The sequence below is a fragment of the Watersipora subatra genome, chromosome 5 (genome assembly GCF_963576615.1).
Source record: "Watersipora subatra chromosome 5, tzWatSuba1.1, whole genome shotgun sequence".
In the NCBI taxonomy this organism is placed as follows: domain Eukaryota; kingdom Metazoa; phylum Bryozoa; class Gymnolaemata; order Cheilostomatida; family Watersiporidae; genus Watersipora; species Watersipora subatra.
In genome coordinates this window covers 63,753,545-63,767,512 of record NC_088712.1, presented here as the reverse complement: position 1 = coordinate 63,767,512, position 13,968 = coordinate 63,753,545, and positions in this window count along the sequence as shown.

Genomic DNA, 13,968 nt, shown 5'->3' with positions numbered 1-13,968 from the left:
TACTTCATATGTCCAAGCTGTGACTGATGGTCACAGCCTGCTAAGTGCCAAGTGCAAAGCATTGTTGTAGCTGTCACAAAAAAACTTTAGTCAAAAATCCTTTAATTTTATTAGGCTCACCTGTTAGAGTTTTGATTTATCTTTTCAAATTTACTTCTTTGAAACAAAATATATAATACACACGTATACACACCTATACTACATGTATATTTATATATATCTATATACATGTATATATATTTATATATATGTATATATATACATGTATATAAATATACATGTATACATATCTATATACATGTATATATATATATATATATATTTTTATGTATATGAAGAACACAATAGAAAAACCAGTGATGTAATATTTTGGGTTAATATATATAAACTCAAAATGTGACATATGGTCACATATGTGTATGGCCACATGTGTGTATGGCCGTGTACACGCAAGGCTGTGTACACGCGTACACGCGTACACGTGTATATGTGTGTATATACATGTGTACACACGTATACACGTATACATATATATGTGTGTATACATATATACGCGTATACATATATACACGTGTACATATATACACGTATACACATATGTACATATAAACCAGGGGTGTTCAAACTTTTTGCAAAAGGGACCAGATTTGACGTGTTAGAAATTTAGGGGGCCAACCTTGGCGGACATTTTTTACATATAGCCACAAATAATTTAAATAAATTTTATCGAGCCAATCTGTGTTTCATAATTGCTTTTTTATTTTAATTTCAGCTATATTAAGCATGTTTTTTGGTTCGTTTGAAACATGCATATCCAATTGCATTGACATTATAATTGAAATTTAATAATCACTTAACTTCACTTTTTTAACACCAACTTTTTGTAACAGTTGAACAGAAGTACTTGTACTTTTGGGTACAAATTCCATTTGAAACAACAATATCTCGCCATGGCAGTTTAATATTTATAGAACTTCTAAACACAATTACAGAAAAATGAACAAGTAATAAGCATATCAACAAGTGCAGGGCTCATTTAATTTATGACAGTAACTACAAATGTTGATTGAATTTTTAAATGTTTAACACGCAGGTACCAGCGCTTCTCCCCAATTTATTAACCCTTTGAACACTGGTAGTTTTGTCATTGGTGTCAGTAACCCTAAGCAATCTGTACAACGATACTAAGTTTTTAAACCTTTATTAAACATGCTCATAGTACAATGATATTTAGTAAAACATTAGCAAAAAAGTCGAACAACCCGCAGCAAATGTCATCAAACAGAAAAAACAGTGCATCACCATTATTCGGGCAAAAACTATAAAAGTTCGTACAATTTTAAAAAACTCGTAAAAACATTTACAGTTGCATCATATCCATTGAGCACATGTTCATCATCATTTCATGACTCAAAATATAGTGAAATTTTATAAGTAGTATCATAAATTTTTTATTTGCATCACAATTATTTATGACCTACCAACAAATGCGCTGTATCAAATTTTTCACGATACCATTCTAATAAAACCTTTTATTAAATCGAAGGGAAGGAAGATATTTGAAAACTGTTGCAAATGGATGAGACATTTCTGGTCAAATATCCTGTGCAAGAATTAATCTGATTGGTTTACGCTGTTACTTAGAAACTGTTTTTGTAAACAAAGCCATGTGAATGCCACATTTCTCGTCGTTACGGATTTGACACGCCCTATGCAATGCTGGAAAATCGGTCATTAAGGTTCAAAGGGTTAATTCTACCCGCGGGCCAGACGTTATTTATTTTATGACAGAGGCTGCGGGTGGATGAAAATTAACCCTGGACTGTATTTGGCCCACGGGCCGGACATTAGACATGCCTGATATATACATATATACATATATACATATATACATATATACATATATACACGTATACACGTATACATGTATACACGTATAAATATATACACGTATACATATATACACACAGACATATATACGCATATACATATACACGTATAAATCTTTACATGTATACACGTATACACCTATACATATATACATGTATAAAATATTCATGTATATACATATATAATTCTTTATATATACAAAATTCTTCTTTTTATTTATGATAGATTTATAACTGTTGTAAAGAGCCTATCTGTTGCAGGTGTTCTGTGTATCAACTGACTTTGAGAGGCCTAAGCATAAAATCAGAGCAAGGCAATAAGGATTTTAGTTGGCAATTACCAGGAGATTACAAACTCAGTGTGAGAGTTCATGTTGAGGCGTCTCTACACTGCCTGAAAATTGGCTTCAATAATTTTTTTGAGGAGTCGTTATCACCTTACGACAGCCTGTGCAAAGACTATGAGTATAAGTGTGAGTAAACTATCACATCTCATTATCAAGTATTTCCTATGCTCATAAAACTCAAAGTTCGTGTGTTACATATTCCTATAGCTAAAAATTTACACGGACTTAAAAGTTTTATTTGAAGTTAATCACCTCAAACGCACATTCAGCTAATACTTCTTTCCTTACTACACACTTGAATGAAAAACCACTCTTTTATTTACAGTAAGTCATGCTGCAGGTATCCCATTTAATGCAAGGATCTACCGCAATGGACTGATTGAGACAGGTTTGAATATTAGACCTGTTTCGTATTTTTCTACAGCCAGTCTTTTTAGTAAGTTAAGGTTTTAAATGTCTCTAGTTATATAAGATTATGCATTAAGAGACTTTAATCCTCTAATAGAAACAGTTAAGCAAGGTCCTCAGGCTATGTTGTTATATTAGTTATGGTAGTTTTTAGAAACTTTAGCTAGGTTGGTTTAATCTACATCCCGAGCTTCTCAATGTTTTGGTGGTTGATTTTAAAGCAAAGATAGGTCAGGTGTACTTTAATATTCTGTGTCAGAGTTCATGAACTTTACCTTTACTGAGTACCTAACTCAATGTGCAACATTGCATGCGATATAACAAAGTTTTTGTGCAGAAAATTTTAATTTTAATCAATACTAGTTCTACTACCCGGCATTGCCTGTGTAATAAAAAGTCTTTGCACAGAAAATTGATTTGTATCTAACATATAACAACACTTGCCATTCTAACTTCCAAACTACATATCACGAGTAAAGCGTTTTGTGTAGTTGAAATAAATTAAGAGAGAAAATAAAAACAACTGTAAAAGTTTTTAAATTTTGTCAAACAACTGCAACTTTCAAACTTCATATGATGAAGAAAATGTTTTGTGCAAGTCAAATGAATTAAAAAATAAAACAACTAAAAATGATTGAATTGTAAATGTGAAATAATTAGCTAGTAATAGCTAAATTAAGTCAGTTTTGCTACAATTACTATAAAATCTGAATTGATAATGATACAATTAATACGAACTGAAAAAAATTCTGAATATTTTGAATTCATAATAACAATTCTTGCATAGAAGTGTGTGTGTATAAAAAAGGTTACTGTTCCCGCAAAAGCTATCCATCAAAAGTTTGAATACGACTATACTGGTTCCTCTCGATACTGATACCAATGTAAAATGAGATATCAGACTGTTTTTGTCCAAGCAAACAGTGAGAGAATGTAAAGGCCATTTCTACCCGAGCCAAAACAATTGCTCGCATAAAAGGTTTTGACGTTCATCGTGATTTAGCAATTGAACCTTACAAAAACCGGAAATAGAAATTCGCGAAAAGGCAAAAAATCATCGCGTTTCATAGAGTTAATAGTTCCAAGTAATACTTCATTTTGGGTGTGAAAATGGCAAAAGCCATTTTTACTCGAGATAATACAACTGTTTGCGTGAAAAGTATTGACCTTCGCCGCAATTTAGTAACTGGACCATAGAAGAAGCCGGGAATAGAAGTTCACGAAAACACAAAAAAGCATAGTGTTTCATAAATTTAATAGAATTCAAAGAGTTTCCAATAATACCTCATTGAACGTGTGCATGCGCAATACAGTATATGATAAGATCGGTAAACAATTCGTTTTGTCTAGCTCAGTGGTAGAGTGCATGGATTGAAGACTTGCTTTTGGCATGTGAGTGAGTTCAAATCCAATCAAATGTGAAATTTGAAGTTCAAGATTTTAATAGCTATAGCTGGACAATAACAACAACAGATCACAGACAAACTTAGACAATAACAACAACAGATCACAGACAAACTTAGACAATAACAACAACAGATCACAGACAAACTTAGACAATAACAACAACAGATCACAGACAAACTTAGAGAAATAAATACGATGGTCAATAAGTAGTAGGAATTTTGTCATAACATTTTATTACAATAAGATATAGCTACATGTTATTTTTTTACTTTTCAACATAATCCCCTTCTTTTTCTAAGCATTTGTTCCACCTTCCTGGAAGTTTCTCAATTCTTGCAAAATAAAATTATTCTGGCCACTAGGTTCTAAACCATTGATGCACAGCCTCCATAATGGCTGTATCAGTAGTGAAGTGCTTGCTTCTCATGTGGTTCTTTGATGGTCCAAAAAGATGAAAATCGCTTGGTGCTAGATCTGGACTATAAGGAGGGTGGGTGTACTAACACCTCCCAGTCCAGTTCCTTAATTTCGGCCATTGTACGAGCAGCAGTATGTGGACGGGCATTGTCCTGGTGGAACTCGACATCTCTATTCTGAAGCCCTCTTCTCTTGTTCCTTATGTCTTGCTTCACCATAGCCAGGAGCTCACAGTAGTTTTTATAGTTAACAGTGGTACTTTGGCTCTTGAAATCCAAAGTTATAGGACCCTTTCTATCTCAGAATACTGTGAGCATTAATTTCCATGTCGTCTTCTGGGATTTGAACTTCTTCTTTACAGGAAAGGTTGTAAGCTTCCACTCCTAAGATTGTCATTTTGATTCCGGTTCGTAATGATACATCATTTATTCGAAAATTTATTTGCCCAATGGCTATGGAGACGGTTTTTTATCGATGTAGAATATCACTTTATTCTAAGCCATAGAGACAAACATTAACTTTTAGTATTTCTTAGGCGTCATTATTATCATCATCAGTGGCAAAATATTCTTGTTAACGACTTTTATAAAGGTTTGCAAAATATCAAGTTTTACCAAACATCCGCTTGGCCATGTCCCATCGAAAGCGTGGAAACCTCCGTATGAACTTAAAATAAAATCGGCAAAATTGATCTTTGTTAAAACGCTCAACAGAAAAAGATGTCTTTTTTTCTGAGCATTTTAGCTTCGGTCAAGTTTTGCTTATTTTAATTTAAAAACGTCTCGTCAGTCACATCACCTAAAACAAAACAAATTTCAAAAAATAGAAAAATGTTGATACTTTCCAATAAAATTTTTTAAAACTTCACATGAGAGGCCCGGCTGAGGCCCTACATAAGAGAAACCTGTTGGGGGCTTACACCGCCCCCCTCAACACTCCCAGGTGTTCATAACTAGTCGCCTAACATTAGCCGCCCCAACTTGCAACCAGTGAATACAGGCCTGCATAGCATGACATAACAATAACATAATGTTAATTCAATGCAAGCGTGACATAACAATAACACAATGTTAATTCAATGCAACACTTGCGGATAGACAACATTTTTTGTTTCTCTGTCGGATATATGAACAAACAGTTTTTGGCTTGGGCCTACTCTTGAGCAGGCAACGTACAGCTGGCCATAGCTAAAGCAGGGTGACAGTAATTCAATACCAGCTGCTTTGAGGACTGACCTTGCAACTTGTTGATGGTCATAGCAAAACAGACTATGATGGGGAATTGAATCCTTTTAAATTCAAATGGTAGGTTCGTTGGAATAATCTGGATCCTTGGAATAAACAGATTCTCCTCTACCAGATACTGAAATGATTTTGACCTGAATTACGTGCGAAGATATTTGCGTAACAATTAGTCAAGTGGCATTACATACACAACTTTGGAGGATTGAGGTTGCGAAGAAGCATGGTTGGTGTTCCTATCTTTAGCTGCAATTTATGATCAGGGAGTCCAGGCATGTCCAGGGAGTTTAAGAATTTTACAGGATGTTCTACAACGGTGTCATCAGTCAACGACGTTTCAACAAAAGTGAAGGTTTTTGAATTGCCAGGTAGTCATTCCGGGGGCAAAGAATAGCTCGCTCAGATCACCAATCAACATCTTGGAACCTCTGTTGCAGATTAGGGTAAACTTTCTCCTGAAGTTCCTCAGTTGAATCCACAAATGTGCCGCAGCTTTTCATTGAAACCAAACCATCCTCAACACTGTCTGGCAAACGCCCTTTTATATATTTTCAATCGGGAGTGTTTCGAAAAGTGAACGAGGTGGTCTGCTGTTTGTAATATACCCTGCTCTCTTTCTTCTCACCATCACCTTTCGCAACGCTCAGAGTACCCGTGCAAGTTCCGTAGTAGTAAGTTACAGTGCTCATAGCTGAAAAAAATTAGTAACTTAGCTGCGGAAAGAAATGAACATGTTTACTATCGCAAACAGTGGCAAATCCAATGTTTTTAAGTAGTGGAGATGTGACAATTTATTGACAATACTACATTGAATGAGACGTACGTACTTTTTTGAAGCAAAGATTTAGTAGGTAACTGTACGGCCACCTAGACAATTGTCTACGAAGGCGGAAAATAGCAAAATACATGTAGTTAATATTTACTGTCAACGCGTACAGGAAAGGTCACGTGAACGTTTGTTTTTTCCAGCCACCTAGACAATTGCCTAGATGGCCGGAAGAAACAAGAGTTCACGTGATCTTCCCTGTACGCGTTGACAGTAAATATTAACTCCATGGAATTGGCAACTCATTAATTTGTTTAATTTTATTAATTTATTTACTACTCATATTAATTCAGTTTACTTAGTACAACCGAATCAAAAAAAGGGAAGACCGTTCTATAAAGAAGACGAACACATGCACGCACGCACGTGCACACGCCTGCACGCAAGCGCACACGCCTGCACGCAAGCGCACACGCCTGCACGCAAGCGCACACACAAATATACAGACAGATTTTTTGCCGTTCATAGAGTAGATATATATATAGATGAGTGACTTATGGAGGCTGGAGTTTTCAGCTGTCACTTCTGGGTTAACTGGAATTCTATTGAAGCTCTTGATTTAATATGAATACTTTGCTGCCTACTGAACAATTAGGAAATTGCTAATCAGTTAAATTCTCTAGACCTTGACCCAAATTGAAAATAAACCAGTTTACAGTAATAGTGTACTCATCAGTACTTGGTGAAAACCTGTAAAAATTAATTTCTATGAGTGGTGTAACTGCTATGGAGGCATAATTTAGCACGAGTGTTTGTTTATAAATATTATTTTATATCCAAAGTGGCAGCGTGATTTAAAATAGTGATGCAGTCTAGATATACCGTTACATAGGCTAGTTAATATTTTTAACTCTGTTATGTAAGAAAACTAGCTAAGAAATAGAAACGTTGTTTTTCTGTCCTTGTTTTTCAGCTGTTCAGTGTAGCCAAAGCAGGGTACAATATAACATAATACAAAATAAAATAAATAATATAACATTTACCAGTCAAGAGCTTTACCCCTTTCCACAGTACTCATGTGAATGTAACGTGAGTTGAAGATAGCTATACATATGTAAAGTACTATGTTAATGATACTCTTGCACTTTTGCGTAGGTCTCAGATCCATTTAACTAATTAGTCTCAACACTCTAGTTTAACTTGCAACACTGATAGTTTATAGCGTTCTCATCATGTTTAGGACAAGAATCATGGGCAAACAACTCTCATGCTCTATACAGTAGAACACCAGTCTTGAAGTCTGAAACATGCCTTCAAACACAGCCTAGATGGAAGGTGACAGCTGTCTTAGAAGGGCAACACCTGCCACTAACTGTCAGAGGAACTGAGCTGATCACTGGAAGTCTGCATGACAATGTTGACTTGGTGACTGCAGATCATCATTATCTTTGTTCATTGTATGAAAGTGGGAACCAGAGCAAAGTTTGCTTGGTTTTGGAATATGACAGTCAGAAAGAATGTAAGTATGCCTTTAGACCAGCGAGTAATCTAGTAAAATATCCTGATCATCAGCTCACCAAGACTTATATGATCAAGCAAACACACCAATGCATTGTATTATTTAAAGAAAAGTCATCAGAATATTATATTAACGAGCAAACAGCGTAATGTAATATATTAATCTATCATACTGTAGAGAGGAGAGAGTTTAGTGTATTGTGTTATGTTCTATATTTTAGTTCTGGTCCAAGAAACTTCATGGCTCATATCGGGCACTTTGGATATTCATTGGACAAACTGGACATACAAAGTCAAGTTACTAAAATCAGATACATCAAATTTCTTTGTCGAAAAAACAAGGCAGCTGTTTTGTGATAATGAACGATGCTGCAATAATACAGTAATAACAGAGGTACATACATTGTACTTGATACAACAGCTTCTCTTTTAGTCACAGTTTGATACCCTCATCGAGAAACGGTTGGTTCCCAGCCCAATATATCTTCTTGTAAAGTTAATTTTACAACCATCACCTCTTCACCCAGATAATGAATGTCAGTTTACAGAAGTCTAATAACAAAGCAGTCACTTCATGTATGTATATAAGCTTTTTTGCCATAAACAATCTGATCTGACTGTCTATTACTACTGCTTCTTTTTTATTTGTAGGCCATTGAATTATATAACTTTGATAGCTTAATGTGCCTTTGTGCCCTGGAAAAGCCAATTCTGATAGCAGAAGATATTATGTTAAAAAACCAAACAAATAACTTAATAGAAACAGTACCAACAGTTACCCCATGTGTTTGCCCTCAAGTCATCTCTACAGATGGCGAGTGTGACTGTGAAACTGGGCAGAGAATAATAAGCGTGTGTCATCTTGATGCAAGGGTAAGTAGCTATCCACAGAAACGAGTTGAGTGATTGGGTATAGAAGATAGCATGTTGCAGTTACCTTAGACATCCGAGTTAATCAAAAGACATTAAAAGTTAATCAAACCCGAGGGCTTCAATCATTAGGTATAATTCTCCTTATATTTATATACATTACCTAAATCAGTCTAAAAAATGTGTTACAATAGTTGCTCAGTGAGAAGTAGTAAAAGCTCTAGTTGAGTGTAACAAGCACTTCTCAAGTGCAAAAACTACCTATCAAGTGTGACAAGCACCTGCGATGCATGACAAGATTCTATTGATTATAAGGTTTATTTACACCTTAGTCATGCCATGGTCTATTTACCTGTCATAAATATGAAGACTAAACCTTGTATCACATCTTATATCTAGTCCACAGTGTTCTGAGTATGCAAGAGTTTCTGTTGCATGAAAAGAAACAATTGGTTAAGCCATATACATGTATATATTTTATATACATGTATATATAATAAATATATATGTATATATGTATATATATACATATATATTATTATATATATATATATATTATTTATATATACATGTATATATAAATCTCAGTGTTTGTTGTTTGTCTGTTGATCTGTTTGTCTGTCGTTCCAGTTATAATTATATAGTTTCAAGAATGAAAATCTGGTTCACCCTGGATTTCAACTCAAACCCTCCAGGTTTGTAGACAGATGTGCTAAACCATTAGACTATGCCTCCAACTGGCCGTAGCAATGAATAATTGTAACATACTTATGTATCTGCAATTTCTTAATGCTGATTGATTGAAATACTCGCGCTTCAGCTTAAATCTCTTTACTGTACTCTGGCTTAAGTTATAATAACGACTTTTATTATAGTAAAGGTTTAGACCAGCTTAATTTACTCAAATTCATTAGGTAAAGAAATTTAGCCAATCAAAAATAAATTTTCAATGCAAAAACGTTTTTGCTATCCACCCAACGCAGGGCATTCAGTTAGTCTAATCTTAAAGTTAAATGAATTTATTAAATGCATATAAAACTGATGTTGTAGGTTGTAAACTACACCTACTGGCTCTCTGAGGTCATCTGTTCAGTTGGGGATGCAATAGAAACAGAGAGCTGCGTTTGCTCAACCTCGTCAGTGAGCGATGCATCTGTTACTGATATAACCGATGTCGATACAACAGAAATTCAAAGACCGTCATCAAATACCGACTCAACCGCGAGCACTGCTTTTACAAATGTGCCACTGCTAGCAGATTTAACGGCTAACATGACGCATGCGAAGAAAGACACTGGTACTGCAATTCTAACTACTGGTTACGTTGTTAGCCAAAATCTTACTACCGGTGCTGTTTCAACCAGCAATACTCATCAAGCTGGCACGATAGAAAGTAATAGTAGGACTGCAGCAAAAGATCGTACAGCAGAAAATCAGATATATTCAACAACAACTATCCCTAACGTGACACTGAGGGGTGCAGTAGTAGCTGATGTGTGTGACTGCCTTACTGGATACACAGCTGCTGCCTTTTCAAAGCATCCGGTTAGTATCGCTATTTTGTTAGAAAGTAGTGCTTAGATTAATAATTTTATAGCTCTCAGTCGGCCAAGTTAGCTTTAATACCACCTGTTCTCAAGGTCAAGGTCTCTGCAAATATAAATAGTTTGCAATTTACTAGTCACAAAATGATGCAGTAATAATACCATTTTCTGTTTTGCTTGTTTTGAATTAACACAATCTTGAAGAAGCTCTGAACCTCTGAACTTCTGTCAACTGTGGTAGTGTTATTGAAAATCTGGCAAGTTTGCTGTAAATAACTATTTCTGTACTTTTGTAAACAAAGTTGGTAATGTACTTTTGCTACAGCTGCCTTCTATACTAGTCAGGGTGCTATTGTAGTACATTAAAGAAATGTTTTATTGCTGATAAGATAAATTCATGCCTGACTCATCTAAATAATACTAATACGATGATCATCTCTTAGTTGAAGACTCATTAGTCTGTTAGGATAGTTTTTTTGTTTTAGAAAAAGACATCTTTTCTACAACGGCTCTTTCATTTTGTTTAGCTTATTGAAGGTCTAGTTGGTATCTAGTGACCGTAACACTGAATGTTTTGAGCCAGATGTTCCTATACTTTGATAATGTATTTCTAAGGCTGCAGAGAGGCCCTGCTTACACGCGTGTCCATTTTGGAATGAGTGGATAGAGGCTTGTAATTGCACTGCCTGTCAACCTCACACGATAGAATCTCGACTCTGTCTCAGACAGCCAATCAGAGTGCATCAATTCTTACACATCAAAAATGCTGCTTGTAAGTAATGAGAGTTTAAGTAGACCTAAGACTACACCTTATCCTATCAGTACGAGCCTCTAATGGCTGAAATAAAAAAAGTGATTTATTTAAGAAACTGGTTAATAGATGGTTAATATTTCTTACGTTTGAGTGATTTTAGTCAAGATGAATGGATTACAAAAGTTTGTTAAGAATGTTCTAGATCTGAGTTGAGCTACTAAGCTGTAATTGTCTTAGAGTCTGTCTACCTTTGCCCAACTGAAAACTATTCATAGGCATGTATAACGTCTGATAGCTTCTAGACCAAAGGTGATGTGTTGTATAACTGAAACCGTTCAAATGTTTTTAAATTGTGTTTTTGTTATTACTTTGCCAGTTTAAACTCTTTGATAAAGCTAATTCATTATGCGGGTAGCAATGGCCCCCTTACACAGTGATGGTTTCTCATGAGAAAAAGTTTGTAAATTTTCAATTTAGCGATACCTTTTGTATGGAATCGAGAAGTTAATTCAACAGATACATTATGAATCTTGCTAACCAGTGACCTTTTACAGGTGAACCTGGCACAAAACAGGTGAGACCGGTGGTTAATAGCACCGACTGTTTTTGCTCAGTTACTGTGGATGTCAATCAGTGCAGTTGTGCTGACAAATGGGGACGCAAAGGTGTAGAGTGTCAGCGTAACAATCTATCACATGAGAACCAGTACAAGCCAGATTGTATTAACTCAAATGTGCGACCATACAAGTGTGAGCATCTCTGCAACAGGTAAGTTGACTTTGAACACTTGAGCCTCAGCAAAAATAGCCCCAAATCAAAAAGGGGAAGACGGAGCCTTCACACCGATGCAAGCACTCGGTGACATCATTATGTAATCATTATGTATCATTATTATCATCACTCTTATCATCATTAGGTAACTTTATTACTCTTATCATCATTTGGTAACTTTATTACTCTTATCATCATTAGGTAACTTTATTACTCTTATCATCATTAGGTAACTTTATTACTCTTATCATCATTAGTTAACTTTATTACTCTTATCATCATTAGGTAACTTTATTACTCTTATCATCATTAGGTAACTTTATTACTCTTATCATCATTAGGTAACTTTATTACTCTTATCATCATTAGGTAACTTTATTACTCTTATCATCATTAGGTAACTTTATTACTCTTATCATCATTAGGTAACTTTATTACTCTTATCATCATTAGGTAACTTTATTACTCTTATCATCATTAGGTAACTTTATTACTCTTATCATCATTAGGTAACTTTATTACTCTTATCATCATTAGGTAACTTTATTACTCTTATCATCATTAGGTAACTTTATTACACGTGAAAAGCTCATTAGAAGGATAATTCTTTTCATCATAGATACAAATTCAAAGAACTTTTTAAAATGACGTTGAACTTATAACTTTGTTAGCCAGAATACAACAAATATGAGTATGCTTAGAAAGTACCATAAGCAGAACAACAACATGTATGCCTAGTTTACTTCATGTCAGTGCCCTCAAATATTTATAGTCACAAATGTATCAAAAATGTTTTAGGTATGTTGAAGAATACACGGAATGGAGCAGCTGTATGCCATGCTTCCCTGGCCAGAAGTTTGGTAGGAATCACAGGTACCAGCAGTGCTCTCGGAACTTTGAAGGGGAGGTTGAGCTTGTAAACCTTCAATGCAATGAGTCACTTAAAGATGAGTCAACCTGTCTGTGTGACCACGAATGGAGTCATTGGGGACCTTGCGACTGTAACACCGGTTTTCAACAGAGACATCGGTGTCCAAATATATTAACCAGAATCCATGACCATGATCTGTTTCATTCCGAAGATGTGACTAAGGGAACAGGATTGTCTTCTCTTTTAGTGGGTATGTTGATTTGCATTTATGGAGTTGGAGTCACTGTTTAATATAGCATCCTAGTTTCTGAGTAGTTCTGTGATGTTGGATTTGTCTCCCAACTACTTTGAAAATAAATCAATAACAATATAATAATAAATAATAAAAAAAATTAATTTAATTTTATATTTATTATTTATATATTTATATATTTATTATTTTATTATTTAATTTAATAAAAAATAAATGTAATAAAAAAACTCAAATACAGTGAAACTCGGATAACTCAACCTTCAAGGGACCGAGCAAAAGTGTTCGAATTATCAGAGTGTTCAAGTTATCAGAGCACTGTCACAAGTCCATGTATTCACTTATTTATTAGTAGATACATGAACATATACAAACTATAATATAAATCAAAAGCACAAATGGCTTGTTTCGAATTAAATGCTTCTAATGTAAAGTTTAAAACGTTTTTATCAAAAAGTATAGAGATTTTTCTATCACTTGAGATTGGTTTGTTGTTTGAGGTGATGTTATTGCCAGGACGTTTTTCAGATTGACATTGGCAAAACTTGATCGTTGCTGAAATGCTCAAAGAAAAGACATCTTTTTCTTTTGAGCGTTTTACCCACGATCAATTTTGCCGATATTTCTTGAAGTTTATGGAAAGATTACCTTACTTTACCTGGGATTCGTTAAGAGCAACACTCCGAGGCAGTTCAATTAAAAGTTTTACGAGGTTTTACGGTACATTGTATATCACTCACGCTTTTTGAATGGATACTTATTGAATGTACACACGTATTCTGTGTTTAGGTCAAACGATGAATAGTTTTTTTAGCTAAGAAAACGTATACGTTTAATAAAAACAAATTTTAAGACGTTTTAAACATTCAACATTCCGACGTTGATTCAACACGGAATCAACTTCGGAAAAATATT